This window comes from Lagopus muta, chromosome 2 (genome assembly GCF_023343835.1).
Source record: "Lagopus muta isolate bLagMut1 chromosome 2, bLagMut1 primary, whole genome shotgun sequence".
In the NCBI taxonomy this organism is placed as follows: Eukaryota; Metazoa; Chordata; class Aves; order Galliformes; family Phasianidae; genus Lagopus; species Lagopus muta.
Genome location: NC_064434.1, coordinates 78,913,661 through 78,926,276, shown reverse-complemented (window position 1 = coordinate 78,926,276; position 12,616 = coordinate 78,913,661).

Sequence of the window (12,616 nt, the reverse complement as noted above, 5' to 3'; positions counted from 1 at the left end):
GAAAGGATGGGGACACGAGCGCACATGAGGAGGGGTGGGGGGGAGGAGGAGGAGGAGCTGGAGCCCTGAACCCCGCCCCCTCACGGCGCCCCACCCTCTGGAGGCGCTGCGCCCTCGCGCTGTCCGGCCCCTGCCTTGTGCCGGGCTTCGTGTTGCGAGTTCTCTCAGGACGCCTTTGCACTGAGTGTGGAGGTCCGAGAGTACAATTAACAGTATTACTGTGTTAGCTGCGCAGGTGAGAATAGGGACTTAATTGCTGCACCTCCAGCGCTGTGTTCAGTTCTGTCCCCCACCCCCCTCCACTGCAAGAAAGGCACTGGGACTCTAGAGAGTGTCCATAGAAGGGCAACGAAGCTGTGAGGGGTCTGGAGGCCAAGTCTTGTGGGCAGTGGCTGAGGGAGGGAACTAGGATTGTTCAGTCTGAAGAGAGGGCTCAGACAGAGCTCTCTACAGCTGCCTCAAGGAAGGCTGTGGTGAGGTGGGGGTCCTTAAAAAAAAAAATCCTATCTTAACAATTAGAACTTGAGAAGGACCTAGTACAGCTTGTTTACTTATTTATTTGAAACTTCTAGTTTCAAATGTTATCAGATTTCGTAGAATGATAGAATATTCCTTGTTGGAAGTGACTGACCCACAGTGTCCTGCTCCTGGCTCCACACCAGGTCAGCCCAAAATAAGAACAGATTAGCAAAAGCAAAATGTGGTTAAATAAAAATTTCAACTTATTTTCTGACCTGGAACTCCCCAGTTAATATCAGTTTTCACAGAAAAAATAAAAACATATTTGTGTAGTTAATAGAGGGAGTAGCAGACTACAGAAATTAGTAAAATATAGCAAAGAATTAGGTTTCCATGTACTGTGTTAGAAAAGACCATGACATTCATTAAGCTCATTTTATGAACGTGACCATTAAAAAAATAACTGTCTGAAATCAAAATGTTGCCTGCTTTCTCTTAGTATCTGTAGCAATACAGAGGTAATCTGAGCACCGGTTTCCATTTGGCAGCTGATTTGTATATGATATCACACGTGAGGTTTTACTGCCGCAGTGGGACCCATTAGTCAAAATATGATATCTTCATATGTTGTTTTGTGTGCTGTGTCTTATCACAGCTTCATTCTACAATTCAGTCGGTTGACAACTTTTTTTAAGGGTGAATGTAGAAAATTCAACTGCTCCTAACTGCGTGGTTACTGGGCAGTTCTTTCTGTGTATTTCTGACTGTGATTCTGCATTAAAAATGTCAGGAATTAGGCTATTTCTTTGTGTTTAGATGTGACTTCTACTAAGAGAAACTTCTACATAGTGGGTCTTCATTAAATGTGCACAGATTTTCCAAAATGAAGTGGATGAATTCTAAAGAGAGGTTTAATTAAAGAGTAAAACAACATCCTCTGTTTGTTTGTTTTTCTTTTTCTGGCAACAAATAGTGTGTAAACAATTTCTTTAAACAAAAATGTATTCCTCATACTCAATTTGGTCATTTTGTTGTTTTTTTTTTTTTTAATTTTCTCCCACACAGTTCAGTTTTGGGAGGCACCCAGAAACTGTAACAGGTAAATAGGCAGGAGTAGCACCAGCAGGAATCAGTACATTCATTGGAATTTGGAAGTTTATTTGTTGCTATTTTGTCACAGCGTTACTGAAATCTGCTGCTTAAACTTATTTCCCTAAATGACTTGAAGTGAGTGTATATATGCATGTAGTATCTACCTATCTATCTATCTATCTATCTATCTATCTATCTATCTATCTATCTATCTATCTATCTATGTGTCTATCTATCAGTGAATATCTTTTCCAAGACTGAGGGAAAATAGTATGATGTGTTGTGTTGTCTGTGTTATCTGAAGTAGAACAGTTAAAGTCAAGTTGCAAATTATCTGTGTTATTGTGTTGATAAAATGCTCATCTTCTGTTGCAGGATTCTCTTCTAAAGAATTTTGAAACAGATTATCTCTTGTGGACAACAAAATACTACCTGGTCACTCAAAGCCATTACCCATGGGTGGGGAAAAAAGATTTGGTAAGTTTAGAGTTCTTATTATCAGATAGACATTTATTATTATGTTTTTAACAAGAAGCTGCTGTTTGTAAAAATTGCTATTACATGAATTTAAAATTCATCCTCAATTCAATATGCCACGTCTCTGGTGTTGGTGAAGAAGAATGCAAGTGTGTTGTGTGCCATTTTTGGAGAGCAGTTCATTTCTGTCCACAGAGGTGAGGAGGGAGTTGCTATTGCCAAGAAGAAATGACACTTCGTATAGCAGGATGAAAACTTGTAAGATTATCTAGCCACTGTTCTGCAATGTTTAGGAAGGTGTTCAATGTCTCTGTTGAGAGGAGAGAAGCTGCAAAGTTTGTATTGGGGAATTCAATTAGCTTTTCTTTGGCTTGATTAGTTCAGCTAAGTTACTTCTCAGTAACCAATTATTTTATAACGTCTGGTAACATCTTATTTGACGTTACAGTGTCAGAAATGCACTTCAAGCTTGTTGAAAGATCAGCAGCCCCCAAAAGACATCAGCTAAACGTTCAAAATATTCTTCAAAATAACTTCCTGAACATTAATGGCAAACTGTTACCCTCAGGCAGGGAAATTGACTGCAAATGTTAGAAGTTGCAAATAAGAAGGTTTTAGCAAAATAAATGACCATATTGTTGTGGAAGGAAGTGGAGGGAGTATTCATAGTTAAAATACCACTAGTTCCAACTGGCCTCTAGCAGCCTAAAATTTGCATTAAATAAATTTTCATATTCTTCTCAGTTACTCTCTCCCTAAATCTTTGAAAGTAGCAGCTTCTTTTGCTATCTCTCCCAGGAGGAATGAAAACAAGGTGTACATTCTCTTTGAAAACCTTCTTCAAAATGCCTGTCAATGTTTACTATATATTTGTAAAGTGACACAGTGAAAGATTTATGTGATCATTAACAGAAGTAGGATGACTCATTTCCCTGTCCTTCATGACTGTTTTTGCTAAGCCTTTTGTTTCCCCTGGCTGCCTGAAGGAGAAATTCTGACAATGCTGGCATGTTCTGAACAGACTTCCAAGGAGCTGGAGGAAACTGACCCTTTTGTTTACAGTCCCCCAAAGTGACCTAAGGATTCTTCACATCTCATAAATTTTCTGTGTAGTAGCAGTACCTGTGATGCCCTCGACATTTTTTCATTCCTTCTGCACTGTTGTACATTTGTGTCGCCCTCAACCTGTCCTCTTGACAAAGCAGTTGCTTTATAATTATTTTGCATTTTGGAGGAAGATGTTGAATTGTTCATGTTAAATGAAAAAATGATTAAAGGCAAATGGCTAAACAAGAGGTTTTTTTGCTTAGTTTTTTGTTGTTTTGTCCTTATATAGACTTGTGTCTTGATTTTAGGAATTTTGTCTGAATTGCCTAAGGTTATATTGGCGAAGCAGTACCTGTAGCTTTACTGATAAAAAGTGGCCTGAAACAAATATGGATGCTTTACTAAGAACCAGGTGTTGGCTAAAATAGATATACAGTTGATGTAATGAATTTCAGGGGAGGGGGGAGGGTGAAGGAAAAAAACCCTAATCAGAAAGTTATTAGACATATGGAAGTCTATTAAGACCTGGAGAATACTTTCTGCTTTTTTGTGGATTCACACAAAGTAAAAAATATGTCGGTGGCCTGACATCCCAAAGTGGCTTTGAATTGTCTGAATCACAGAGCTACATCATGGTGACTCATTCTCATTGCACAGTGACATCCCTGCTGGGAAAGAACTGCTGTATCTTTCTCCCTATTAGCAATTTCACTTTGTGCGTTTCTGCTTTTTTCTGCCACTGAAGTTTTTGTTTCTTCAGTTGTAGTGTGTCATTTATTTCTGTATTAGAAGCAAGTGCTTACTCCTCCAAATGGAAAAGGAATATAAAATCCTCTGTAGACTCCCTAGGAGTTTTGACAGAACTGAAGTCCCTCCCCCATCAATACACAAGAGGACAGAACATGCACCAGTTTCAAATTTACAGTTTGCGTACAACTTACTTTCACGTGCTTAACACCTAAGCCCTTCACAATGAAGATACTCATCTTACAAAGCAAGTAAGTGAGCAGCCACTGAAAGAAAAACATTTCTAAAATTAGATAATCAACTAGTGACATGAATTCTCCCCAGTCAGTTTCACCCAACTCAGAACTATCCTACCAAGGATGAAATGATATACTTCCATTGCTTTTCCCCCTTTGTAGATCAGTCCTAGAAAGAGTGAAGCAAGGAATGGCACTTGGAGAGTAGATGTTTCACTAACCATATGTTCTTCTGGCCTCTTTGGTTATAGATGAGACACTGAGTTTTTAGGGCAGACTTCCAAATCTATGTGGGTGGAGGGAATGAAGGGGGAAAACAAAACATCCTTTTGTCCAGAAATTTTGATCCCCCGTCCCCTCCCCTCACAAGTACACTCTTATCATCTTCTGTAACCTTGGTGACACAGTGGGTGATCTGTTCTTCTACTAAGTCATTAGAATTGTCACTCATTGCATTTTTCACAAGGACTTTTCAGGTATATTTTAGTATAACTGCCAAATTCTTGTCAACACGCTCAGGCTAGGAGCACATGACTGTTCATCTCTGACAAAAGTCCTATAGGATTTGCTTCTGAAATTGAAAAGCTTGCACAAGATGAGAAGAGATTAGGCCAAAGAAACACAGTGATAGTACTCTCCTGAATAAAACATTCTTACTTAGAATTTCAAGGGAATATCTGTTGGGTCTCTGCTATTATCTATGTCTTGATAATAATAATTCTCAGATCTTCTTGTACAGAATTCTTTTTTTAAAACTTCATGAACCAACGCATTACCTTTTCTTATCAAGAAAATTGAGGCTTAAGTTATGTGATGCAAGTTTTCCTCAAGAGTTGTCATTAAATGTGAGGCTGAGGGCCAATTCCCGTGCTGCGTGCTCTCATTTCAACCTCTAGTTCAGTTAAACTTTGTAAAACAGTATAGCTAGCTTTTTCCTTACTGGCAAATAATCCTTCTTAGAATCTATTTACGAGTTTTTTCTTTCAATAAGAGCTTTTTGGAGAGGTGAAAATGCATTTAAATTTTACATTTAAGTAGTAGCATATTATTATAGAAATCAAGGGTGATAACCTACAATTTTCTCTACGAAATTAAATGAACATGGTATCACAGGGTATCTGAATGTTCAGAGATAAATTCAGATTTCTTGAGACTTCAGGACAGATTTTTTTATTTGATTGTTTTGTTAATTTGTGTGTGTGTGTGTTCCTGTTTTCTTTTTTTTTCTGACAGTGGCCAGAGTTAGAAAGCCAGAAGATTACATCAATTTCTTAGGTTTATTTCTTCCATTAACCAGTGATTTTGAATTTGTCTCTGGTTTCTTTCTCAAGTTTTACTCTTTTCTGTATCAACTACTGTATGAGAAAAGATAGGACAGTATTTAGTCACAACAAACAGACATGAAAAACCTTAGGGAGTTCATAATGGTTTTCTCATACATAAAAACCTGCTGAAAGAGATAAACATTCAGGCTTTTGTGGTCTTCTGAAGGTAAGAATTTTGACTGTGCATTGATGAAGCTTAGTCCTTGTAATGTCTTTTCTTGAGTTTTAATCTGAACCTGTATCAGTATTGAATGATTGCAGTCACATTTAGAGGCTATGAAATAAGGTTTGAAGCTCTACTGGTGTACAAATGGCTTCTGTGAGTAAGGTGCTTTACTGGTCTACTCTTTTGAAGGTGTAGTCAGGAAATTAGGGATGAGATCTCTCAACTGATGATGACCTGATAATAAGAGTGTGTTGTCTAAAATTCTATATTCTAGTTGCAGATTTTTTTTCAAATTATTTCAAAAATAATATTATTATTATATAAAAAGACAAATGATTCAAAGCATCCCTTAAATGTTTCTCAGAAAAAGAAGGCAGACAGAACAAACAGCAAGATAATCATTCTCTCACTTCCCACTTTGCACACAGGCACAACCCCCAGATGAATCAAGTTATTGTGGAGATGACACCTGAGTGACCTTTAAAAGCCTAGGTAGAATTACAGCTTTGATTGGGAATCTCTTCTTTATTATTGGTGTATATTAAAGTTTTGTATTAGTCAGTCTTGATTACACTAGTTGCTTCATCTACTAAAATAATGTTTTATTACTTTTCTGTTAACTTAACATGGTTTTTAACAACTGTATGTTGCTTTCCTTCTTTTCTATATGTAAGTTTATTTTATTTATAGCTCAACTTAGATTGCTGAGGCATTATTAAGACTTACTGGCATGGAGCCAGATTCTGATAGCATCACAGTGGTATAGGTCAAGACTTAATTTAGTCTGGCTTCTGGTGTGAACAGATTCTCCTTAAATGTCATCTCTTTGTTCTTGACATAGAATAATTGCTATTTCTATTTACATCTCATTTTCAAGCTGTAACATTTCAGTGCTAGTACTGAAAAAAGATGGAAAGGCACAGGATAAAGATAGCATCCTTGCTGTTGAATTTTAATCAAAGAACAGAAGTAGGTGTTGGTGACTTGATTTTCATCTTTTTCTCTTAAAAATGAATAAAGAAAAGTAAGATAAGGTATTTATCTTCTATTAATTGCCTCCTTAGCTTAGCAGTATAGGTTGATGTAAACTTTAGTAGTATCAGTATTTATGTTTCTCTGCATGGCCATGGAAACAGATCTGGACAATCTCAAAAGACAAAAATACAAGAATAATGACTTAAATGAAAAATTTCTTGGATCAAAATGTACTTCTATCAAACTTAGAGTTTATCACATACTATTACACATGAGAAATAAACAATAAGTTGTTCTTTCCCTTTTCAGCGGTTTCAAAATTTAGCTGTTATTTATCTTCATAGACTTTAAAGTAATCTTCAGCTTCTCTCAGCAGAATTGCTTCCTTTTCAAAGTAACATGCTTCAGTAAAATTGAATGACTTCACGTGCTTTCCTGATGTAAGAAAAATCTTCTGTTTTGTTTTGTTTATCAATTAGCTCTTTAAAGCTGCATCCTTCTCTTGATAGTCTCTTCTGTGTAGCTTGACAAACAAGTTATGTGAGTTAATGAATTTTGAAACTTTGGACAAGATGAAATGCATCCATGGACAAATATAAGTTTGAAGGGATCTGTGAATCACATTGCTTCTTGTTCTTTAGTTATGAGCCTCAGAGAAGAGTCTGGTTCCACATTTTCTATAACTCTATTCTAGTTATTGGGAAAGGCTGCAGTTACTTCTCTTTTGCAGGCATAACAAGTATGGTGCCCTCAGCTTCCCCTTGTCTTTAACTCCTTTAGTCCTCCTCAATATACCTGTAACTACTTTAGTCGTCCTCAAGTAAAATCTCTCGTTAGTTCTCCTCTCTTCTTCTCTTAGCAAGGGACCCAAAACTAGATTGTGACTTAGATGCAGCTTTATTCTTATAAATGTATGTTTCTATTAAAAGTAAATTGTAAAGAGTACATTACTAATATATTATTGTATTTGTGAAGCCCTCCAGTTTCCAACTTTATGAATCTACTTCAGAGATTTTGTATACAAAACCTGAGTTTTGCAGAGACTGTAAATCCTTGGTAGAGAAGTTATACCTAGCTTGCAGTCATAAATAATATTGTCTTGATCTTTTTGTTTTTAAGCATCTACTAGAATCATTAATAATTTTTCCATCTTTTTCTAGTTTCTTACTTTTCTTTTCAATAGTTTTTTCTTTGAAGTCTTTCTCTACAAAGGCATAAAATGTACACAATTCTCCCTTCCTCTTTCCATCCTCCCCTTTCCCCACATCTCCCCCAGCAGTCAAATTTTTGCTCTTTCCAGGTTTTCAGTCAGTTATTTGGGATGTCTCATGCTGATTTTGTTTAGTAGCATTTGTATCATCTTCTCCTTTCTGCTTTGAGGTTTTTTATGCACAAAAACTTTAATCAGAATTTTTTAGGCACGTTAACGTTTTGAATTATTTAAGCAGATGAAAGAGATCAATAGGTAAGGTCTTAAACATTCTTGATAGCCAGATGCTCCTGTATTTCATATGCAGAAATCTTTCAGCTGCTGCCAGGTTGACAAATGAACTGAGTTTTGAATGCGTCCCCTGTTTACTTTAATGACTAAGAGTTCAGGCATTCCAAACCCCTTGTTCTGTCTCTGTATTCAAGTACATAGGCCTAATAGAAGGCAAGCTTCATATTTATTAGTTAGGTATGTAGTATGTCTCTAATTTAGAACAGTCAGAAATAATTAATTTTAAATGTTTGTAACTATATTCAGGCTTAAACTCCAAACACAGTATCTTCTAACTGCTTCAGTCTTGCACAGTTGCACCTGGGGGAAGAGCAGCTAATTTAAACAGATTTCCTTGGAACCATGGAACTGAAATACAATTCTTTATCGCCTTTGTTACCTAGAATTACTTCTTGAATTTGCTATTAAGTTACTATAAATAAAACTTCAGCTTGTCTTGCCTCAGCTTGTACTGAGACAGCTCAGCTGGTTTTAGATATTACATTATTCTAGCCTTTGCAAATAAACTAAAAAAAAAAACCCTGAAGCAATTACAATAATCTCAGCTATTATTTATGGTAGGGACAGCTATTATAACACACATACACTCATACTGTAGGAAACCTTCACACTCAGAATTTATAGAGTATCTGTTGTGACAATGTAAAGCCTCGATATCTCTGACACACTAGTTGATTGATAATGCAGTATAAAGGAGCAAAATTTAAATGACTTCATAATGGTATAATCACTATTTAAATAATTTATCTGAAATTCAAAACATTAGTTGTCAAGATTTTATTGTTGTGTAATCACTTAGGAATACAACAAGAGGGAAACACCATGAGTCTAAGAACAGCCAAAATCTCTGCCAAAGTATAGTTTGGAAAGGAGCCATTTAACCTCGGGGAAAAGATCCTGCCAGAAACTTGGACTAATAACAGTGTGTTCAGACTCACTGCCTAAATAAATAGACCTTATCGTTTATTGGATGATGATATATAAAAACATATTAAGAAATCCCAATAATGGGATAATACCAACATCTCAGACCTGTACAAGCTTAAAAATAAACAGCTCACCTAATATAAATGAGCACAAACAGTCTATCCCCATTTCTGTTCTTGCTAGCCTTATTTCTCAGGAAAACGTATTTATGCAGTCTTGTCTTGTTGACTCTCCCCATTTAGCATATTCAGAATCTACTGGCCTTGTTCAGAAAAACTTACAGGCATATCTTGTCTCTAAAGTCATTACACTTTTCGTGATTTTATGAAAATGGGGATAGGAGAAAAATATGACGCCTACAGTTGTGTTCTGCATGAGAACTTCTGTGGTATCGTATAAGAGAGAACAACCTGGGGTGCAGGAGAGATGAAGTAAAGAGCAGGAGAAACTCCAATTCAGTTCTGTGGTCAGCTGAGGTAAAAATCAGTGGGAATCCAGATCTTGCTAATCCTTGTGTTTGCAAAACTCCTGATTTAGTTTTATCACCAGAATCCTTAAAACTTCACTTGCATAACATAAATTTGAAAACTTTTTACTTTTCCCAGAGTGCTTTTGTGTCCCTTAATTTCTCTTTGTATTATATGACTTTTTGCACTTAAATTTATTACTAGTTTTCCACTGCCATAGTATTGTGTATTTCTAGGTTAAATTCTGCTTTGACTGGTGATACAAGTCACTGTCACAGTTCACCTTTAGTTCTGTATCACAATTAGTGTTATAATTTTTATCAATAAAAATGCATGGCCTAAAATCTCCAGATTTCAGTTCTGAGATAGAACTAATGACTCTAACTCACACTGATGTCTTCTAGGAAAGGATGAGGAAGATTGGATTCTTACGCACAGTGACTTGTCTGGCCCTAGGATTGTGGAATAACAATACATGTTGCTGTTCGTATTCCTGTTGCTGCATGCCTAGAATTATTCATCTGAATTTGCTATGAGGTCAAGAAAGTCTTTCCACCCTTAGTAGAGTCCATTAAATAGAGGGAACTTTGGGTCAGACTTGTTTCAGACTATCCAGTTTTTCTTTGCTTTCTTTGGTTTCTTTTGGAAAATGTTTCTCTAACAAACTTATTAATCCTACATTTTGTGGTTTTTTTTTTTCCCCCTTAAGTTTTACATAATTTTAAATTCCCTCACTAGCCATCTGCATTCAGCTTTCTGTGGTAATTTAATCTATTTCTCTCTTTTCTTGTTTTAAATGTTAAGCCTTTTTTATCTTTATTTATTCGAATCTAAGAACATTCTACTTAAATGCTTTAGAGTTACATGATTGGCTCAGCTCATACCAGAAGGAAGCTGTCGTACTTGTTTGACCCTCGTACATACTGGGGCATTTTACTGTCAGTTAACATCATTATCTTTTGAAGCTAAATTTCTAAAGACACATTTATGTTTCTCCATGTGTTTCTTTAATTAGACAGCCATCATCTGTCTTCAGGCAGCATGCTGAGTAAGAGACTTACTAGGATTTAGTTATGAACAGGTGGAATACATCCTCAAGAAATCCAGTTTTTGAAGTTTATTGCTTCATAGTGGTTGTCTTCATCACTGCTGAAACATGTTTAGCTCTTAGATGTGTGTCATAAATAATTAGTTTCACTCCGGTAAACCTGTTCTCTTTCTATTGAGGGCTATTTGCTTTGTAGAGATTTTGTGTGTCTGTCACATTATTGCTTGTTGCCACCAATGTGGTCGAGTTTCCAAGATGGAGGATGTTGCTTTGGTTCAGGTACTAGCACAGTCTTGAACAGAAGTTTCTTAAGAAAATACCAGCCAGAGAGAAAGCATGCGTGAGAGAGAGGAGTTAAAAAGGGGAAGGCTTTTTTTTTTTTTTTTTTTAAAGTGTTTTCTACATTGAATTAGATCTGCCAGAATCCTTGGATTGCAAAATTGATCATGATATTCTTTGGACATCTCTTTAATTTCTCCTGGGACGCTCTGTACAATCTTAGTGAAACCTCTCTGTTAGCAGAGAGTAAGAGGGATTTAAGAGCAAGTTAGACTCGTACAAATTATCATTTAAGCAGTAAAAAAAAAAAGTTGGGAGAAGTATGGGTTGTGGTCAGATTCATCCTGCATGCTCATGGTGGTGCAGAAGGTCCAAGGTCAAGCCTTGAAGTCAGCTCAGGTCTTCAGCATGGAGACCAATGTGGCAACTCCTGGGCTCATGGATAAAGATGTGCGTGGAGACCCCAGCTGAGTCTGGTCAGGATTGTTAAGGCCTGTTAGTGACTAAACAGCCTGACAGAAGCTCTTTTGGTGTTTTACATGGGAATATAGAATGTTTAGAAGATGAACCTAGAGATACTGAGGAGGGCTAATGCATTATGTGGCAGATAAAGTGTTCTCATAAACCAGCTATATAAATGGCTAAATCATGTCTGATTTTACTTTATTAGTTCTAATTAAAGAATCTAAATGCTATGTAAATAATGGAGATCACAACAAATCTTCCATCTACATACAGCCAGTATGTTGCAGGAGCTGTATAGTGGATACTGAAAATGGATGAGAAAGTATAGAAAAGTGGTACTGCGAAGAAGCCTGGAAGGAGTGTCTTTCAGTTTGTCCATAATGCAGAGTGAAAGGTAGCATGAATGTGTTTGTGGAAGAAAGGGTAAATAAGTAGTAGAAGTAGATGTTATTAGCTGAGTGAAGGACTGGGATGCATCAAGTTATATATATGTATACTGAGAGCTCTAGTATCTTCTCACAGATTTAGAAGGTCTGATAGATATGTTATTGTTACTGACAAGAAAAATAATAATTAAGTGTAGTATTTTTTGCAGAGAGCCAGGTATCAACAAGAACAGCCTGATAAGTTGTGGCAGTATTTATGGTTGAGGTTAAACATCTGGAGAAGATACTGACCCAGGCAGTATATTTACTTTTCTATTTTGAAGCTTACTTTGTTTCACTGAAATACAGTAAAGCCTTCCAAATGAAGCGTAGTCACACCCTATATACCCCTATGCACATCCAGCCTTATCCAGAAGCGTTTAAGCAGATGACTGTGGTGGAATAAAGATCATTTTAGCCTCATAATTCAAGTACATCTACAAGCCATTTCAGAATTTAAATAAGGTGCCAGTCACAGGTGATAACATGCAGATAAGTGCACTGGTTAGAGCAGCTCCGCAGTGCAGACATTGGGGTGGCAGAAACAGAGAAAGGAGAAATTTCGCTTTAGCAGATGCTGCATACACTTGATGTGAAATTGTGTTAATGCTGGGAGCTTAAGAAAAAAAAATTGTAATTGGTTTCAGCATGTAGTAGGCTGAGGGAATTAGAAAGAGTTTAATACACCCAGGGCTGACAGGCTTAATTTGTCAGCTTTTAGCAATAGGTTTACATGATAATGGGCCTCAGTACAAACGTTAAAAATATACTGCCTTTATCAATGTCAAGGAGTAAAGAAGTATAAATACCCAGTTTTCTTAAAGTAAAAGCAATACAGAGTTGTCATCTGCAGTCTGGTCTTGAACTGAATGCAGTATACAAAATGTGAATACACCGCCTTCTTCATTTGTGTTAGTTTCATCTCTATTATTTAAGCATCACGTTAGCATAGCTTTGGAATGAATGATTGTTTCCCAATT